Genomic DNA, 15657 nt, shown 5'->3' with positions numbered 1-15657 from the left:
TACAGGGAACGAGGCAGAGGGCCTTCTCGGTAGTGGCACCTGCCCTGTGGAAAGCCCTCCCACCAGATGTCAAAGAGAAAAACAACTACCAGACTTTTAGAAGACATCTGAAGGCAGCCCTATTTAGGGAAGCTTTTAACAGACTATTGTATTTTAATATTTTGTTGGAAGCCGCCCAGAGTGGCTGGGGAAACCTAGCCAGATGGGCAGGCTATAAATAATATATTATTAATAATATTTCCATCCCTTCTTGTTCTCTTTTCCCCCCTCAACCACTCTCTGCAAATTGCAAGCCTTATTTCATATAATCATAGAATTGTAGAGTTGGAAAAAGTCCCTGAGGATCATCTAGTCCAACCCCTTGCAATGCTGGAATATGCAGCTATCTCATGGTGGGATTGAACCTGCAAACTTGGCGTTATCAGCACCATACTCTAACCAACTGAGCTATCCAGGGCTATTTGCTGCTTAGCAAGCTGCTTCGGTTTTTAATTTATCCGTTTCAGAAGTTGTTAGTAAGATGAGGAGCTATTATCTGGGAACCTCAATGAGATGCCCTCACACACAATAACAAGGATTGCTAGATGTCTGTTCACAGGGGGTGTTTAGTGCATTTAATACTAGTTAAGACAGTAGGCTTAAGAATGCTTAACCCTGTATAGGAGTGGGCTATAAATCCCTAGTTCTTGGAACTGGGATATTTGTCCCCAACTGGTGTGTGTGTGTGTGTGTGTGTGTGTGTAAAATTCATGAGCATGGGATCAAGGACCAGAAACCACCAGCTTCTGATCTTGAAATGCATACTGGGTGTTAGCAGACAAAACAATTTAACCTGCAGCCACAAAAGAGAGGTAATACTTACTTCTTTGGCAGGTTAATTAGTTTGCATTTGCAAAGTTCTTTGAAGATGAAAAGTGCTATAAAAATGTTAAATAGTATTTTATATGCTGTTCTCGAGTGGATTAACAGGTGCAGAATTAAAAGCTGGCAGTTGCCGAGAACACTTAACGATAACTTCTCTCTTTCATCTGCTAATGGTTTTAACTCCCCACCCCCACCCCGCAAAAAATATAAGAAACAGATAGAAATTTACCTAGGGTAAATATGTAAACTTCAGGAATGGCTGAGGGAATTCATTTAAAACTGGCTTTCAAAAACGCAACTGAAGCATGCACTTGAGTAACCTGGCACTATTGCTTACCAATCTTGTCTATTGTTTAATAAAATCCTCTAGTCTGGGAATTTAGAGAATCGTAGAGTTGGAAGGCACCCGAAGCGTCATAAAGGCCGAGTCCCTGCAATGCAGGAATCTCAAACCTCGAAGGATGGAGAGTCCACAACCGCCTGAGGTTGGATCTGTTTGATATCGTGTCTCTTGGGGCTAGGGGGGTGGCTGTTACGTTAATAGGGCCAAGCCATTTTTATTCTTAATCATTTACATTTACAGTTTCCAGAGGGGTAACTGTCTGTGTTACGGGGGGTGGGACGACAACAACAACCCTTCAAAGAGTCTTGAGGCGCCTTAAAGATGGATTCTGTCACAATAAAATCCTTAAAGGTGCCGTAAGACTCTGTTTCTTACATCTGCTGGATTAGATGGAGCTGTGATGGTGATGGAGAAGAAGAATTTGGATTTGATATCCCGCTTTATCACTACCCGAAGGAGTCTCACAGCGGCTAACATTCTCCTTTCCCTTCCTCCCCCACAACAAACACTCTGTGAGGTGAGTGGGGCTGAGAGACTTCAGAGAAGTGTGACTGGCCCAAGGTCACCCAGCAGCTGCATGTGGAGGAGCGGAGACGCGAACCCGGTTCACCAGATTACGAGTCTACCGCTCTTAACCACTACACCACACTGGCTCTCTTGATGTGATTCTTATGGGTGCTATTAAATTTCTGCCAGCTCTGGAGGAGAGCAGACATGTCTGGGAAAGGGAAAAGCTAAGTCAGGGCAGTGTTTTCTTTTCCTTTCCGTCATGTTCTGCCACACTCGTCAATCAGGGCATGGTTCAGCTTCATCTCTTTGACCACACATCTAAATGGAGGAATATCTGCATTACATCTTCGGCAAACCAAGCGACAGCAGAGAGAGGGACAAATGGTGTCCTAACCAATCGGCCCCCTTTTCCTACCATCTCTGTCATCTTCCCCAGGCTCCTGAACGAAATAGTATGCACATGTGCCCTATAGGGGCTTGAGTCAAGGGTCAAATTATAACTTCCCAGGGTTTCTGGTCCTTGGTCCCACGACCTGCGAACCTTGAGAAGTTACAGTTTTCAGGGATTCTAGGCTGCAGGATGCTGCTAGAGTAACTTAGCTCAGCCCTCAAAATTGTTGGAAGGGCAAAAAGGCCAGAAGCGTCAATAGGCCTCATCTTAAAATGAGTTAACTTAGGCCAGGGAGGCTCTCCTGGCACCCTTATTACATATATTTAGGCACCAGGCAAAAATGTTCCTCTTCTCCCAAGCTTTTGCCTAATTAAACAATCTACACCCTTTTAAACTGGGCCGGGTGGGTATTTTTGTTTGTTTGTTTTTATATTGTAAACCACCCTGTACGCCTCAGATGAAGGGCAGTATAGGAATAATAATAATAATAATAATAATAATAATAATAATAATAATAAAAATTATGTTTTACTATGTTTTTATGTATGCTGGAAGCTGCCCACCCTGTCAGATGGGCGGGGTATAATAAAAATAAAGGAAGAAGAGGAGTTTGGATTTGATATCCCACTTTATCCCTAGCCTAAGGCGTCTCAAAGCCGCTAACAATCTCCTTTCCCTTCCTCTCCCACAACAAACACTTTGTGAGGTGAGTGAGGCTGAGAGACTTCAGAGAAGTGTATATAAAAATAATGTCTGATGCATTTCAGTTTAGCTGAGATAATATTGAATCTGGTGCAGGGAAGTTCATCTAGTACAGTCATATCTTGGATCCCAAACGCCTTGCGAGTCGAACGTTTTGGTTCCCGAACGCCGCAAACCCAGAACTGAGTGTTCCTGTTTGCAAACGTTCTTTGGAACTTGAACGTCTGACGCGGCTTGCGATTGGCTGCAGGAGCTTCTTGCAGCCAATCTGAAGCCACGCCTTGGTTTCCAAATGTTTTGGAAGTCGAACGGACTTCCAGAATGGATTCTGTTCGACTTCCGAGGTACCACTGTAATAAGATTGTCAATGACCCCTCTAAGATGGTGCCCATTTTGTGGAGCCCAAAGTGGAAAAGGAGAAGACTTTACCTGTAACTAGGAACTGGGTGGGAGAAAAGACAGGATTTTTGGTCAGGTCATCTTCCATGCCTTTTTTTTTTCTTTCTTTTTTCTTTTCTTTTTTCTTTTTGAGAGAGAGAGAGACTTTTGACTGAGGGAGAGGGCGACAATGGCTCTTCAGTTTGTGCCTTTTTCCAGTGGGGAGCGTATGGTTGGCTTTGTTCCTTAGAAGCAAGCTGTCTCTTTTTCTCCAGCCATGGCTCTGAGAGAGCTCAGAGTTTGCCTGCTGGAGAGACACTGGTGTGGGCATATCAAGCACTATATAGTGCTTTGTAGAAGACCGCTTTGATCCCAACATCAATCCAACAATTAGCGCATCTTTTATGAGAAAGACAGCGCAGTATCAGAATGGGTTGCATAAATTCCTAATATGGGATACAGCCGGGTAAAGACGATTTCACACTCTAGCGCCAATGTACTATTGAGCTTCTGCAGCAGCTATTTATGTTTATGACATCATCGCAAAAGAGGAAACGTTTTCAACGTTAAGGAGCTGTGTGAACGAACTCCAGTAGAATGGACATCCCAACATAGTTGCTGCTATTGCTGGGAATAAATGCGATCTTAACAATGTAAGAGAACCCATGGAAAAAGAAGCTAAAGACTTTGCAGATCCCATCTATAGAATATTTGGAAAGACCAGGGCAAAAAATTGCAACAAACATAAATGAACTGTTTATAAAAATTAGTCATAGAATTCTATCAAGAGATACAAACCCTCAAAATGCAGCTGTTGTTGACTTACACTATCATATACCAGAGTAGTTTTTAGAAAGTGTTTGACCTTGGAAATTAGGGGTTTATTTGGAGTATAGTTGACTTGGTCCCCTCCAGATTTTGCTGGACTCCAGTTCCCATCAGCTCCAGCTAGCATGGCGTGTTATCAGGATTGATGGGAGTTGTAATCCAGAACATCTAAAAGACACCATGCTGCCTAGCCTGCCATAACCAACCTTCTCTCTACCTGCCATTGTCGGATTTTTGTTTTGATTGTTTGCAGAGTCGTTCACCGCTTCGCAGCAGAGCATTACTGAAGTGGTGTACCCTAAAAAAAATATTAAAAAAATAAATTGCAAACTCAGTAAACCAAAGACAATAAAACAAGTCATACAATTATATGGTTATTCTTTCATAAAATAATAGGTCATGTTTTGCTCAACATCTACAATTCCCATATCCTTTGTGTGAAAAAAGAACAGGTGGCACGGCAACCCTATCTACTGCAATGCTTTCTTGCATGTATGAATCTGTCAGTGGGTTTATTACCATGTCAGTTTTGATCACAAACTCTGAGTTTTCATTTAATTTTTTCGGCCTACAGACTGAGCCATTAATTCATTGAGTTAATTGACAATGACTTTGCAACTCTGACTTTCCCACTGAACTCTGGAAAAGCTCCTGGCCTTGCCTATAAGGTCCAGATGTTGTGCTTAAACTAAAATGGCGCATGGAGGTCGAAGGGGGACTGATTTGAATACCACACCAAACTTCAGACAAGGGCAAGAGATTTGAGTCTCTAGTAAAACATGCATACTTTTGGAGCAAGGAGCAGGTCTGAGGGGAAATAATATTGTGCATATTGAACTTGAACAAGCGCCCTCTTTCGCTCCCTGTAACTGATTGTACTGCTATTACAAAGAAAGGTATTAAGAGTGATTCCGTAAAACTTTCAAATGGCCACCTCTTCCTTCCTTTGCTATTAGCTTGAGTGGCCTATAGTGTTAGAAAAGTAAAAAATGCACTTTAGTGTTTGGAAGACACACTGCCCAAGACAACTTTTGAAATAAGTGATAAGGTCAAGGAGCCGGTAGGGATCATAGCTTAAACAATTTAATATCCTCTGTCTTACACATGCACAGTCAAAACAGGTCTTTAAATAATGTTTATGCCAGTCTTGTGTGTATGGAATCAACTGCAAATAAAGTGTTTTAAGTGTGTTGCAATATACAAATGTGACACTAGATGGCGACAGTGAGCTATGGCAAATTCAATATATTTTTCAAAACGTTTTTTTAAAAAGCATTTTCACAGCATTTTTTATATGTGTGTAGATTCCACCAGAGTGAGTGTGTGTGTGTGTGTGTGTGTTTGTTTAAGTGTCCTATGAAACAAGGAGCCAAGCATATGTGTAAGGTAGAGCAGTATTAGTTTTGCCATGTTGCAGATGTAAGGAATGCAAGTGTAAACGTGGTGAAGTTTCTAGTTTATAATACAATCCTAACAATGTTTACTCAAAAGTAGGTACTTTTGAATTCAGTGGGGCTTACTCCCGGGTAAGTAGGTTTAAGATTTCAACCCCAATCTTAACTCAGTTATGTGTATTTTTTAAGAAGCCCAGGCTAATGTGAAGCAAGGTGCTGAAGAAATATGTGATTGCCTACCTATTGATCCTTAACATTAACAGCAACTGCCTTTGATGAAGGTCTGAGGATGTGTTATGAAGGCATATGGTCAGTGGCAGCTGTTGTGGTGGTTAAGAGCAGTGGAGCTACCTTCCCCAGGTCACTACAACATGGATGGGGAAACTTTTTGGATCTGCAGGTCAAGTGTGGTATGTGGTGGTGATTGGTGCTTTGACGTCCCATGCACAACCAATTCAGGAGGCTTCAGCTCTGGCCCCTTATTGGCTGATGGGTGGTAGAGGCCGAAGCCTGCCTTCCCTTGCCAATGTGCAACCAGGAGTGCACTTGAAGGCTCCCAGTTATGCATTGGCAACCACATATTACCTCAGGTATAAGGCCGTGATGCATAGCTGTCAACTTGCAGATTTGAAAATAAGGGACCAGCAGCCTTGAAAATAAGGGACCAGCAGCCAAAATAAGGGACCTGCAGCCTCACCTGTTCCAGGCACTCCAGTCTTCCTGTCCTCCTGCAGTCTGGTCAAACTCATGTTGGGTAGCTTCGAGAACACTGTCCAACCAACTTTGTAACCAGAGGTTCAACTGAATAGACTCTGAATCACATGCACCACAAGGCCTATGCAGCCTCAACTTAAGATGGCTCCCCGGCCTGGCTTTGCACTGCAAAGTTTGCAGCAGCACGTGCAACAAAATGGCATCCAGCATTCAAAAAACCTCTCAGCTTGCATTAACTAGCCACACACAAGGCATGCAAGCTCCACCCCCAGTCGTTTAAGAGCTTCTTATTGGGTGAGTAACACAGCCAAGCAACACAATTGGAGCCTCCCTCCTCCCTGGCCGGCAGGGAGGGAGGGAGAGGAGCTGCTTCCTTTGAAATTTAAGGGACATCATTTAAGGGACATCTATCAGTAAGGGACAGCGGCGGGACATGGCGCTGGAATAAGGGACTGTCCCTTCAAACAAGGGACACTTGCCAGCTATGCCGTGGTGTATCCAAGAAGAAGAAGAGTTTGGATTTTATATCCTGCTTTATTGCTACCCGAAGGAGTCTCAAAACGGCTAACATTCTTTTTTCAAAGAGGGCCAGATTTGATGAAGTGAAGGGCCGTGGGGGCCGACCAAAGTTGTTGACCTGTTTTTAGGATTGATATTGCTGAGCTTATTTTAGGGTTGAAGTTGTTGAGGTTTTTTTTAGGATTTTACCCCTTGAAATAAACTGCCACAGGGGCCAGATTAAACCATCCAGCAGGCTGGATTAGGCCCCTGAAATGGACTGGAGTTTCCGGCTTTGTGTTCTTATTTTTTCATCAGAGGAGGGAGGGAAGGAAGGAAGGAGGGATGGTCAGCACCTCTGACCATCATTTAAGTCACCCCAGGGTGTCATGGGACATTGGTTGAAAACCATCTACCTGAAGCCCTCTTCATGCTTTGCTTGTGTGAAGAGACAAAGCAAGAAGAGAGGGGTTGTGGGACTTCACTTTTGAAGTCTGGGCATAACTAGTGTGGCCTTCTGATGTGGGTTGTGGTTGTTGTTGTTTACTGAATTTATATACCACCCTATATAAAAAAGTGTGGGTGCGCTGTGGTCTAAACCACTGAACCTCTTGGGCTTGCCAGTCAGAAGGTCGGCGGTTTGAATCCCCATGATGGAGTGAGCTCCCGTTGCTCTGTCCCAGCTTCTGCCAACCTAGCAGTTCGAAAGCATACCAGTGCAAGCAAATAAATAGGTACTTCTGTGGCGGGAAGGTAAACGGCATTTCCGTGCGCTCTGTTTTCCATCACGGTGTCCCGTTGTGCCAGAAGCGGTTTAGTCATGCTGGCCACATGACCCGGAAAGCTGTCTGTGGACAAACGCCGGCTCTCTCGGCCTGAGAGCAAGATGAGCGCCGCAACCCCATAGTCACCCTTGACTGGACTTAACCATTCAGGGGTCCTTTACCTTTTTACACCCTGTACCCAGAGGTCTCAGGGCGGTTCACAGAATAAAATCAAAATATAAAACCATAAAATGCATAATAAAAAAAAACCCCAATAACCCCCGCCCTGAAAAAAACACATTTTAAAAGGGCATAGGATGTCAATCAAATCAACCATAGGCCTGGTTAAAAAGGGTACATCTTTGCCTGGCACCTAAAGGTGTACTGTATAATGTTTTTCGCTACACATGAGGTCTTCCTTGGATCCTGAGGAAACCATGTGCTTGGGGGTGGGCAAATGTCTCCCCTCCCCCCTACTCTCTACTTGCTTTCCCTCTTTACCCGAGTAAAGCGTGAAGAAGAGGGCTTAATTCTGCGCTAGTTCTCAGAAGTGGGGTGTTAATTGGGACGAGACACAGGGCAGCGAGCAACTGTGCAAGCAATCTGTGCTGCGCTCTTGCCTCAAATCATGTGCAAAACAGCAGGTGCAGGCCTACTGAGAGGCACCGTGAGCCGCAACGAGCCCCGAAACAAACGCTGATTGCCGGCCTCATTGACAAAGCACTTTCTGTAGCTGGAGCGGGCTACCCCTGCGACTGTTTCCCATTTGTTTCTTCCTGTGTACCAAAATTAGTTTCATATTGTTTGAACCGAGTGGTAATGGATTCTCCGTCATGCAAGCCCACTCCCCTTCCAACAAAGAAAAGAGCCTGATTTGGCGGAGGGAGGGGAGGGGAATGCGGCGCTGCATATCAAATACATGCTGATGATGCGGTGGGACGAAGCGCATTCCCCCCGTTTCTCTTTACACCTGTTTGGACAGAAAAGGGTCACAGAGCAGGGTCCCCAGGGAAGCCCGCTGGAGAGGTGATTAATTGCCTACCTGCTGATTAAAAGGATCCAAGCGCCTGAATTCACCCAAGCCCGTTTCCGTAGGTGTCGCTATGTGCTGCAGCACAACACTAACTGCTAAAGTTACAGGCCTTCCAAGCATCCCTATTTCTGAGGGACTGTTTACAGAAACAGTCCAGGTTTCTGATTTGATCCCGGAATGTCCCACTTTTCTTTAGGACGCCCCCATTTCCATCAGAAAAATGTTGAAGATGTGTGACCCCCGAGCCAAGGAGATAAGAAACTACGGTGGTACTTTGGGTTACATACGCTTCAGGTTACAGACTCCGCTAACCCAGAAATAGTACCTTGGGTTAAGAACTTTGCTTCAGGATGAGAACAGAAATCGTGCAGCAGTGGCGCAGCGGCAGCAGGAGGCCCCATTAGCTAAAGTGGTGCTTCAGGTTAAGAATAGACCTCCAGAACGAATTAAGTTCTTAACCCGAGGTACCACTGTACACAACTTTTAAAAGACATCTGAAGGCAGCCGTGTACAGGGAAGTTTTTTAGTGTTTTATTTTCTTCTTATATAAGTTGGAAGCCGCCCAGAGTAGAGGGGCAGGGTATAAATTATTAGTATGGAATAGGATGTCCCTATTTTCATCAGAGAAATGTTGGAGGGTCTGAAGTAAAACAGTATGAGCTGTGCATACAGTGGTCTAAACCACTGAGCCTCTTGCGCTTGCCTATCAGAAGGTTGGTGGTTCGAATCCCTGCGACGGGCTGAGCTCCTGTTGCTCTGTCTCAGCTCCTGCCAACCTAGCAGTTCGAAAGCACGCCAGTGCAAGTAGATAAATAGGTACCGCTGTGGCGAGAATGTAAACGATGTTTCCATGTGCTGTTTTCCATCACGGTGTTCTGTTGCGCCAGAAGAGGTTTAGTCATGCTGGCCACATGACCTGGAAATCTGTCTGTGGACAAACGCCGGCTCCCTAGGCCTGAAAGCGAGATGAGCGCTACAACCCCATAGTCTCCCTTGACTGGACTTAACTGTCCAGGGGTCCTTTACCTTTTTTACCTGTCGTTTGACTGCCTTCTTCCTCTACCCCCTGCCCATCTCTGAGGTGCTTTGAACGTCTTGCAATTCCAGAAGTCAAGGAAACTTACTCTTTGTGAAAACCATGCCCGAGTGTTGATGATGACTGCCTTTGTGCACATGTCGGAGTAACATTATAACTAGCAAACTCAAGGGGGGGGGTGGTTTCGCCTGTCTCCTGCTCAGATTGCCTGAGCTCTCGGCCTTCCTCCTCTGCAGAACGGTCTTCTCCCAAAGCGAACCAGGCCAGGCTGGATGCCCGGTCAGGTTTCTGCCCCGCCACCAACCCACAGCTTAGTGGTAAGGTGACAGCAATTCTGCGCCTTTGGCCTTGAACCAGGGAAGGGTGGGCCATTCCTTGTCAGGAGGTGTTCTCTGTGTGTGAATGAGGGGCTGGGGGGGGGGGTGTGAGCACAGCTCTAATGCCCTGCTGTGTTTTCCTGCTGTGAAAATAGGGGTATGCTGTGACAGGCTCCAGGCTGGGCCTTTTCTCTTTCAAAGAGAGAGGGGCTGAAGAAACAGGTGCGCTCTGCGGTTGCTCTATATCTGCTGCCTTTGTGGCAGGGCTGCATCTGGTCAGCTGAAGGTGCCTTTTTATTATTTAAACTTTCCACGTGTGATTAGGGAAATGCTTGATTGCATGGGCTTGCTCCCTTATTATTTGGGCTCTGTCAGTTCTGATTGTGTGGCTATTCCTGTATCTTTGTTCCAGCGCACTCCAGGCAATGCATCGGAGTGGTGAACGTTTAATCCCTTAGATTTTGGCTTTGTTTTGTTTTGTTTTGTTCCGAGCAACTCCACAGGAAACAGAAATCCAAGTCATAAACTTCCACACATGGTGCTGCTGAACTACACAGATCCCATCAACCCCCCCCCCCCCGCTGGCCATTCTGGATGGGGGTGATGGGAATTGTAGTCTTGGGGCAGCGGGGGGGGGGAGGGCTAATAGGTCCCCTAGCCCTGGCTTGTTCAGCACCTCTGCATCATCTTGCTGCTGCATGGAATAGCACATGTACCAGACCTTTGGATTTAGTAAGTAAAGTAATTTAAACTTTTTTTAAAAAAATGCCTTCCACGCATACCTGCTACTAAGTGGGCTTCGCAATGACTGCCAATCTGTGTAGGTTGAAGCAGCGATGGTCAATCTGTGGTCCTCCAGATAAGCTCCAGCATGTCCATCGGTCTGAGATAATGGGAGTTCTCATCCAACAACATCTGCAGAGCTGCAGGTTGCCCACTCCAGGGTTAAAATGGCCAGTTTGCCCTGGGAATCTACCTTGTGAAGGTTCCCCCAGGGGGTGATGTTCTTGACAAGGCTTGGATTAGCCTGACTGGTCTTTTGTAGGAATTCAACCGCACTGCAAACTTAATGAGATCAGGGCTCCTTCCATCACCTCTTCCAAGAAGCAATATTCTGCGGTGGCTTCTCAGTTTTCTCCCGTCTTGTTAAATCTACCATCCGAGTCAGCCTGGCGTCCCTGCGCACATGTAGGGGCTTCTATTTCTCTCTTGTTGAAACTCAGGCGAGTCTCTTTGAACAGCTGCTTCATCACCAGTTAACCTAGCAGGGGTCGCGATCAAATGTGATCATTCCATACGATTGCACCCAGTGATTTGATGCAATTTACTTTTTATGACTCTGTGTGGAGTTTCGGGGCTGCTTCCAAGTAGGAAAAGCATCACAGGTGAGATAATCTTCTTGACCCATGTACTCAGTTGCGAAATACCTGCAATGTGCTTCACAAGGTACAATATGCACATTTCTTCCCACCCACTTGTGTACGGGTGGCCCAAGTATTTATTTGGCTACAGTGAATAAGAGAGGGCAGTGATAGATTCACATGCTTTGTGTACACAAGGTCCCTGGTTCAAGTCCCAGAAGTGTTAGAAACTTAGATATATAATCTAATCACCAAATGGCACTTTAAACCTGGGCTGTGGTCACCACAATGCAGTGTCTAGGCTCTGTTTCCCTCCCACCTATGGGATGTTAAATTATTATTATTATTATTATTATTATTATTATTATTATTATTATTCATTCCACTTTTATACCGCTTTATATTTTAAAGAACAAATCTCAAAGTGGTTTGCAACACGTTAAAACATACAAATAAAACAATCTGGAATAGAACTAATTCAACCTTCATGGAAAATATTTCAAATCCTTCCCTAAGTGACATCCCCTCCTGGCAAATAGAAGGGGAAGAAATGGAGGCAGTGAGAGATTTTACTTTCCTGGGCTCCATGATCACTGCAGATGGTGACAGCAGTCACGAAATTAAAAGACGCCTGCTTCTTGGGAGAAAAGCAATGATATACCTAGACAGCATCTTAAAAAGCAGAGACATCATCTTGCCAACAAAGGTCCCTATAGTTAAAGCTATGGGTTTCCCATTAGTGATGTATGGAAGTGAGAGCTGGACCATAAAGAAGGCTGATCACTGAAGAATTGATGCTTTTGAATTCTGGTGCTGGAGGAGACTCTTGAGAGTCCCATGGACTGCAAGAAGTTCAACCTATCAATTCTGAAGGAAATCAGCCCTGAGCGCTCACTGGAAGGACAGATCCTGAAGCTGAGGCTCCAATACTTTGGCCACCTCATGAGAAGAGAAGACTCCCTGGAAAAGACCCTGATGTTGGGAAAGATGGAGGGCACAAGGAGAACGGGGCGACAGAGGACGAGATGGCTGGACAGTGTTCTCGAAACTACTAACATGAGTTTGACCAAACTGCAGGAGGCAGTGGAAGACAGGAGTGCCTGGTCCATGGGGTCACGAAGAGTCGGACACGACTAAACTAAACAACAACAACAAAGTGACATTTTGCTTTCCCCAGTCGCCAGCCTGGCATCCAGAGATATCCACGTGGTCGCCATTGGGCCTGTGCTAGTCACAAAACGTGACTAGCACCTGGCTAATTTTCAGCACTTGAGTCCCAACATCTCCAGTATGAAGGTGGATTGTTGGCCACTGTGGGGATAGGATAATGAACTAGATATGCATTTGCCCTGATCCACCAGACCTTTTCTTCTGTTCTTCAGGAGCAGCTAGGAGGCGATCTGAAAGACATGGATAGCTCGGTTGGCTAGAGCATGGTGCTGATAGCGACAAGGTTGCAGGTTCGATCCCCGTGCGGGGCAGCTGCATATTCCTGCATTGCAGGAGGTTGGACTAGATTATCCTCAGGATGAGATGCTGCTTGTCAGAGTAAACATTACCAGGTTAGGTGGAGACACAGTCTTAGCTGTGCACCTTCCCCGTGTTCGTTTGTTATTACATTTATGTTCCACCTTTTCTCCAGAAAGTTCACAATGGTATACACACTTCTTCCCCTCTCCGTTGTCTTGTCACAGCAACCTAGTGAGGAAATTTAGGGCCGAGAGACCTTGTCTGGCCCAAAGTCACCCAATGGGCTTCATGACTGAGAGGGGATGTGAACCCGGATCTCCCAGGTCTAAGTCCAGCACACTAACCACTGCTCCACTCTGGATGCCACTATGCAGGTAACAGCATGGGCATGTTTTTGTGCTCAGCTGTGAAATTGCATAACCTGAGAGTGGTGTCTTGAGCTCTTGGGAGGACGGGCAGGGTACAAATAAAATGCTTGACGAGTTGGATCCAGGGTGGAAGGCACCAAGGTCCAGGCAAGGTCTCCTGCTGAAGGAAGGGGACCAATGAGGAGGCAGCTCTCAGTGTTTTCCTCTGCATCACCAGCCACACTACCATAATCCTCCACAGCAGATCCTTTTAGGGGACATGGGCTGCAGGGAGAAGACAGAATCTGCTTGCACTGCTTCTTCCACATTCTCCACTGGGAGTGGGGCTGGGCGATACCTGGTTTTCAGCACCGTGATATATCACCATCTAAACACCATGATGGGATGTGGGTGGCGCTGTGTGTTAAACCGCAGAGCCTAGGACTTGCCGATCAGAAGGTCGGCGGTTCGAATCCCCGCGATGGGGTGAGCTCCTGTTGCTCAGTCCTTGCTCCTTCCCACCTAGCAGTCCGAAAGCACGTCAAAGTGCAAGTAGATAAATACGTACCGCTCCGGCTGGAAGGTAAATGGCGTTTCCGTGTGCTGCTCTGGTTCTCCAGAAGCGGCTTAGTCATGCTGGCCACATGACCCGGAAGCTGTACGCCGGCTCCCTCGGCCAATAAAGCGAGATGAGCGCCGCAACCCCAGAGTCAGTCACGACTGGACCTAATGGTCAGGGGTCCCTTTACCTTTACCTAAGCACCATGATATATCGATTTATGACAGTATCCGAAAGGAGGATGGAGCTGTGTAGAGGCATTGGCTAGCTTCACGTTTCCCCCTGCATCGTGACTTTTGCTGGCACCTGCTCTTGTGATTCACTCCCGCCTGCAGGAGGCAAGGGAGAGTTGTGCTGGCAGAGTTAATGGGCTGCAGGACTCAAGAGAAGCATTGGCTGGCTTTACGAGTTTTCCCATGTTGAGATTTTTGCATAGTATACACATACAAGCACATCATATCATGGTAAAGGTAAAGGACCCCTGAACAGTTAAGTCCAGTCAAAGGTGACGATGGACGCTCATCTTGCTTCCCATGCCAATAGAGCAAGTGTTTGTCCCCAGACAGCTTTCCGGGTCATTTGGCCAGCATGATTAAACCGTTTCCGGAGCAATGGAACACTGTGACAGAAACCAGAGCGCATGGAAATGCCGTTTGCCTTCCCGCTGCAGTGGTACCTATTTATCTACTTGCACTAGTGTGCTTTTGACTGCTAGGTTGGCAGGAGCTGGGACAGAGCAATGGGAGCTCACCCCGTTGTGGGGATTCGAACCGCCGACCTTCTGATCAGCAAGCCCAAGAAGCTCTGTGGTTTAGACCACAGCGCCACCCGCACCCACTAGCACATTGGGTCTGTGCTAGTCTGGCTAATTTTGAACACTTGAGTCCCAACATCTCCAGTATGAAGGTGGATTGTGATTGACTCCCGCCTGCAGGAAGCAAGGGAGAGCTAAGCCAGCAGGGTTAACAGGGTCTGCAGGACTTGAGAGAACCAGTGTGGTGTAGTGGTTAAGAGCTGTAGACTCGTAATCTGGTGAACTGGGTTCGCTTCCCCGCTCCTCCACATGCAGCTGCTGGGTGACCTTGGGCCAGTCACACTTCTCTGAAGTCTCTCAGCCCCACTCACCTCACAGAGTGTTTGTTGTGGGGGAGGAAGGGAAAGGAGAATGTTAGTCGCTTTGAGACTCCTTCGGGTAATGATAAAGCGGGATATCAAATCCAAACTCCTCCCCCTCTTCTTCTTTGAGAGAAGCACTGGCTGGCTTCATGAGTTTTCCCATATTGAGATTTTTCCATAGCATACACGCACAAGCACATCATGATTCATGATATGTTGCCAAGTCCATAATTGTGAAACCAATATCATGATATGGACTTCAAACAGGTTTGGGATGATATATCGCCTAGCCCTAACTGGGAGCATCCCATAAGCAGAGTTTTGCTCACTTGAACTCTGGATCCAACCCATTGAAAATATTCCTGTCAGACAGACTGGTTCTATGTGTAGACACTTGTGTGGCTGTGAAAAAGAGGGCCCCATATTCTTGATGAACTGGCTTGGGTGCAATAGGTTCCCCATGCTTGACTTAGAGCTTGGGTGGCCAAGATGTTCTTGGACTACAGCTCCCATCATTGGCCATGCTGGCTAGGGCTTATGGGAGTTGTAGTCCATCAACCGCTGCTGAGATGAAGGCGGCAGCAACCAAAGGCTGAAATGGCCCGGTTGAACCAGCATTTAATTCCCCCCCTATATAATTCTCCTTTGCTTCCTAGTCTGTTTAGTTCCCCTCCTCACACTTGGCAGAAGAGACTCACCTTTTCACAGCAGTACTTCTTCATTTACAAATTACAATTTTCCCAACAATTTGCTGTGTATAAAAATTGGCCTTACATGCAACCGGCCACTTAGTTGGAGAATGGAGCCTGCAGCCTTGACGCACTCTGTGAACAATTGGTAATAACTCTGAACTGACCCCATTTACTGCAATGGGAGTTCTTGACTACAGTCTGAATTCTTACCAGATAAACTTTGTCACCCACTTTTGCTCTGTGCTAAGTTTGCTACCGATGCAAATGTCCTCTGAAAACCTAATGGACTTCCATGTGTGTATACGCCAAAACAATTTGTCTCGCTGACCTGAGAGGAAAT

The 15657-nt window shown here is 46.2% G+C and overlaps 1 protein-coding gene and 1 pseudogene across 4 annotated transcripts in view; both read left to right on the top strand.

The window, feature by feature from the left end:
• The window catches only part of METAP1D (methionyl aminopeptidase type 1D, mitochondrial), a 98205-nt gene that overhangs the window by 9810 nt on the left and 72738 nt on the right, over nucleotides 1-15657 (top strand). The gene's annotated exons all lie outside the window — the stretch shown is intronic.
• Nucleotides 2887-4229, top strand: LOC309378982 (ras-related protein Rab-22A pseudogene; annotated as a pseudogene). The gene has a single exon. The product of its transcript is annotated as a ras-related protein Rab-22A pseudogene (transcript).

This window comes from Podarcis melisellensis (genome assembly GCF_964234715.1).
Source record: "Podarcis melisellensis genome assembly, chromosome: 1".
In the NCBI taxonomy this organism is placed as follows: domain Eukaryota; kingdom Metazoa; phylum Chordata; class Lepidosauria; order Squamata; family Lacertidae; genus Podarcis; species Podarcis melisellensis.
This window is presented reverse-complemented; position numbering and strand designations above follow the sequence as displayed.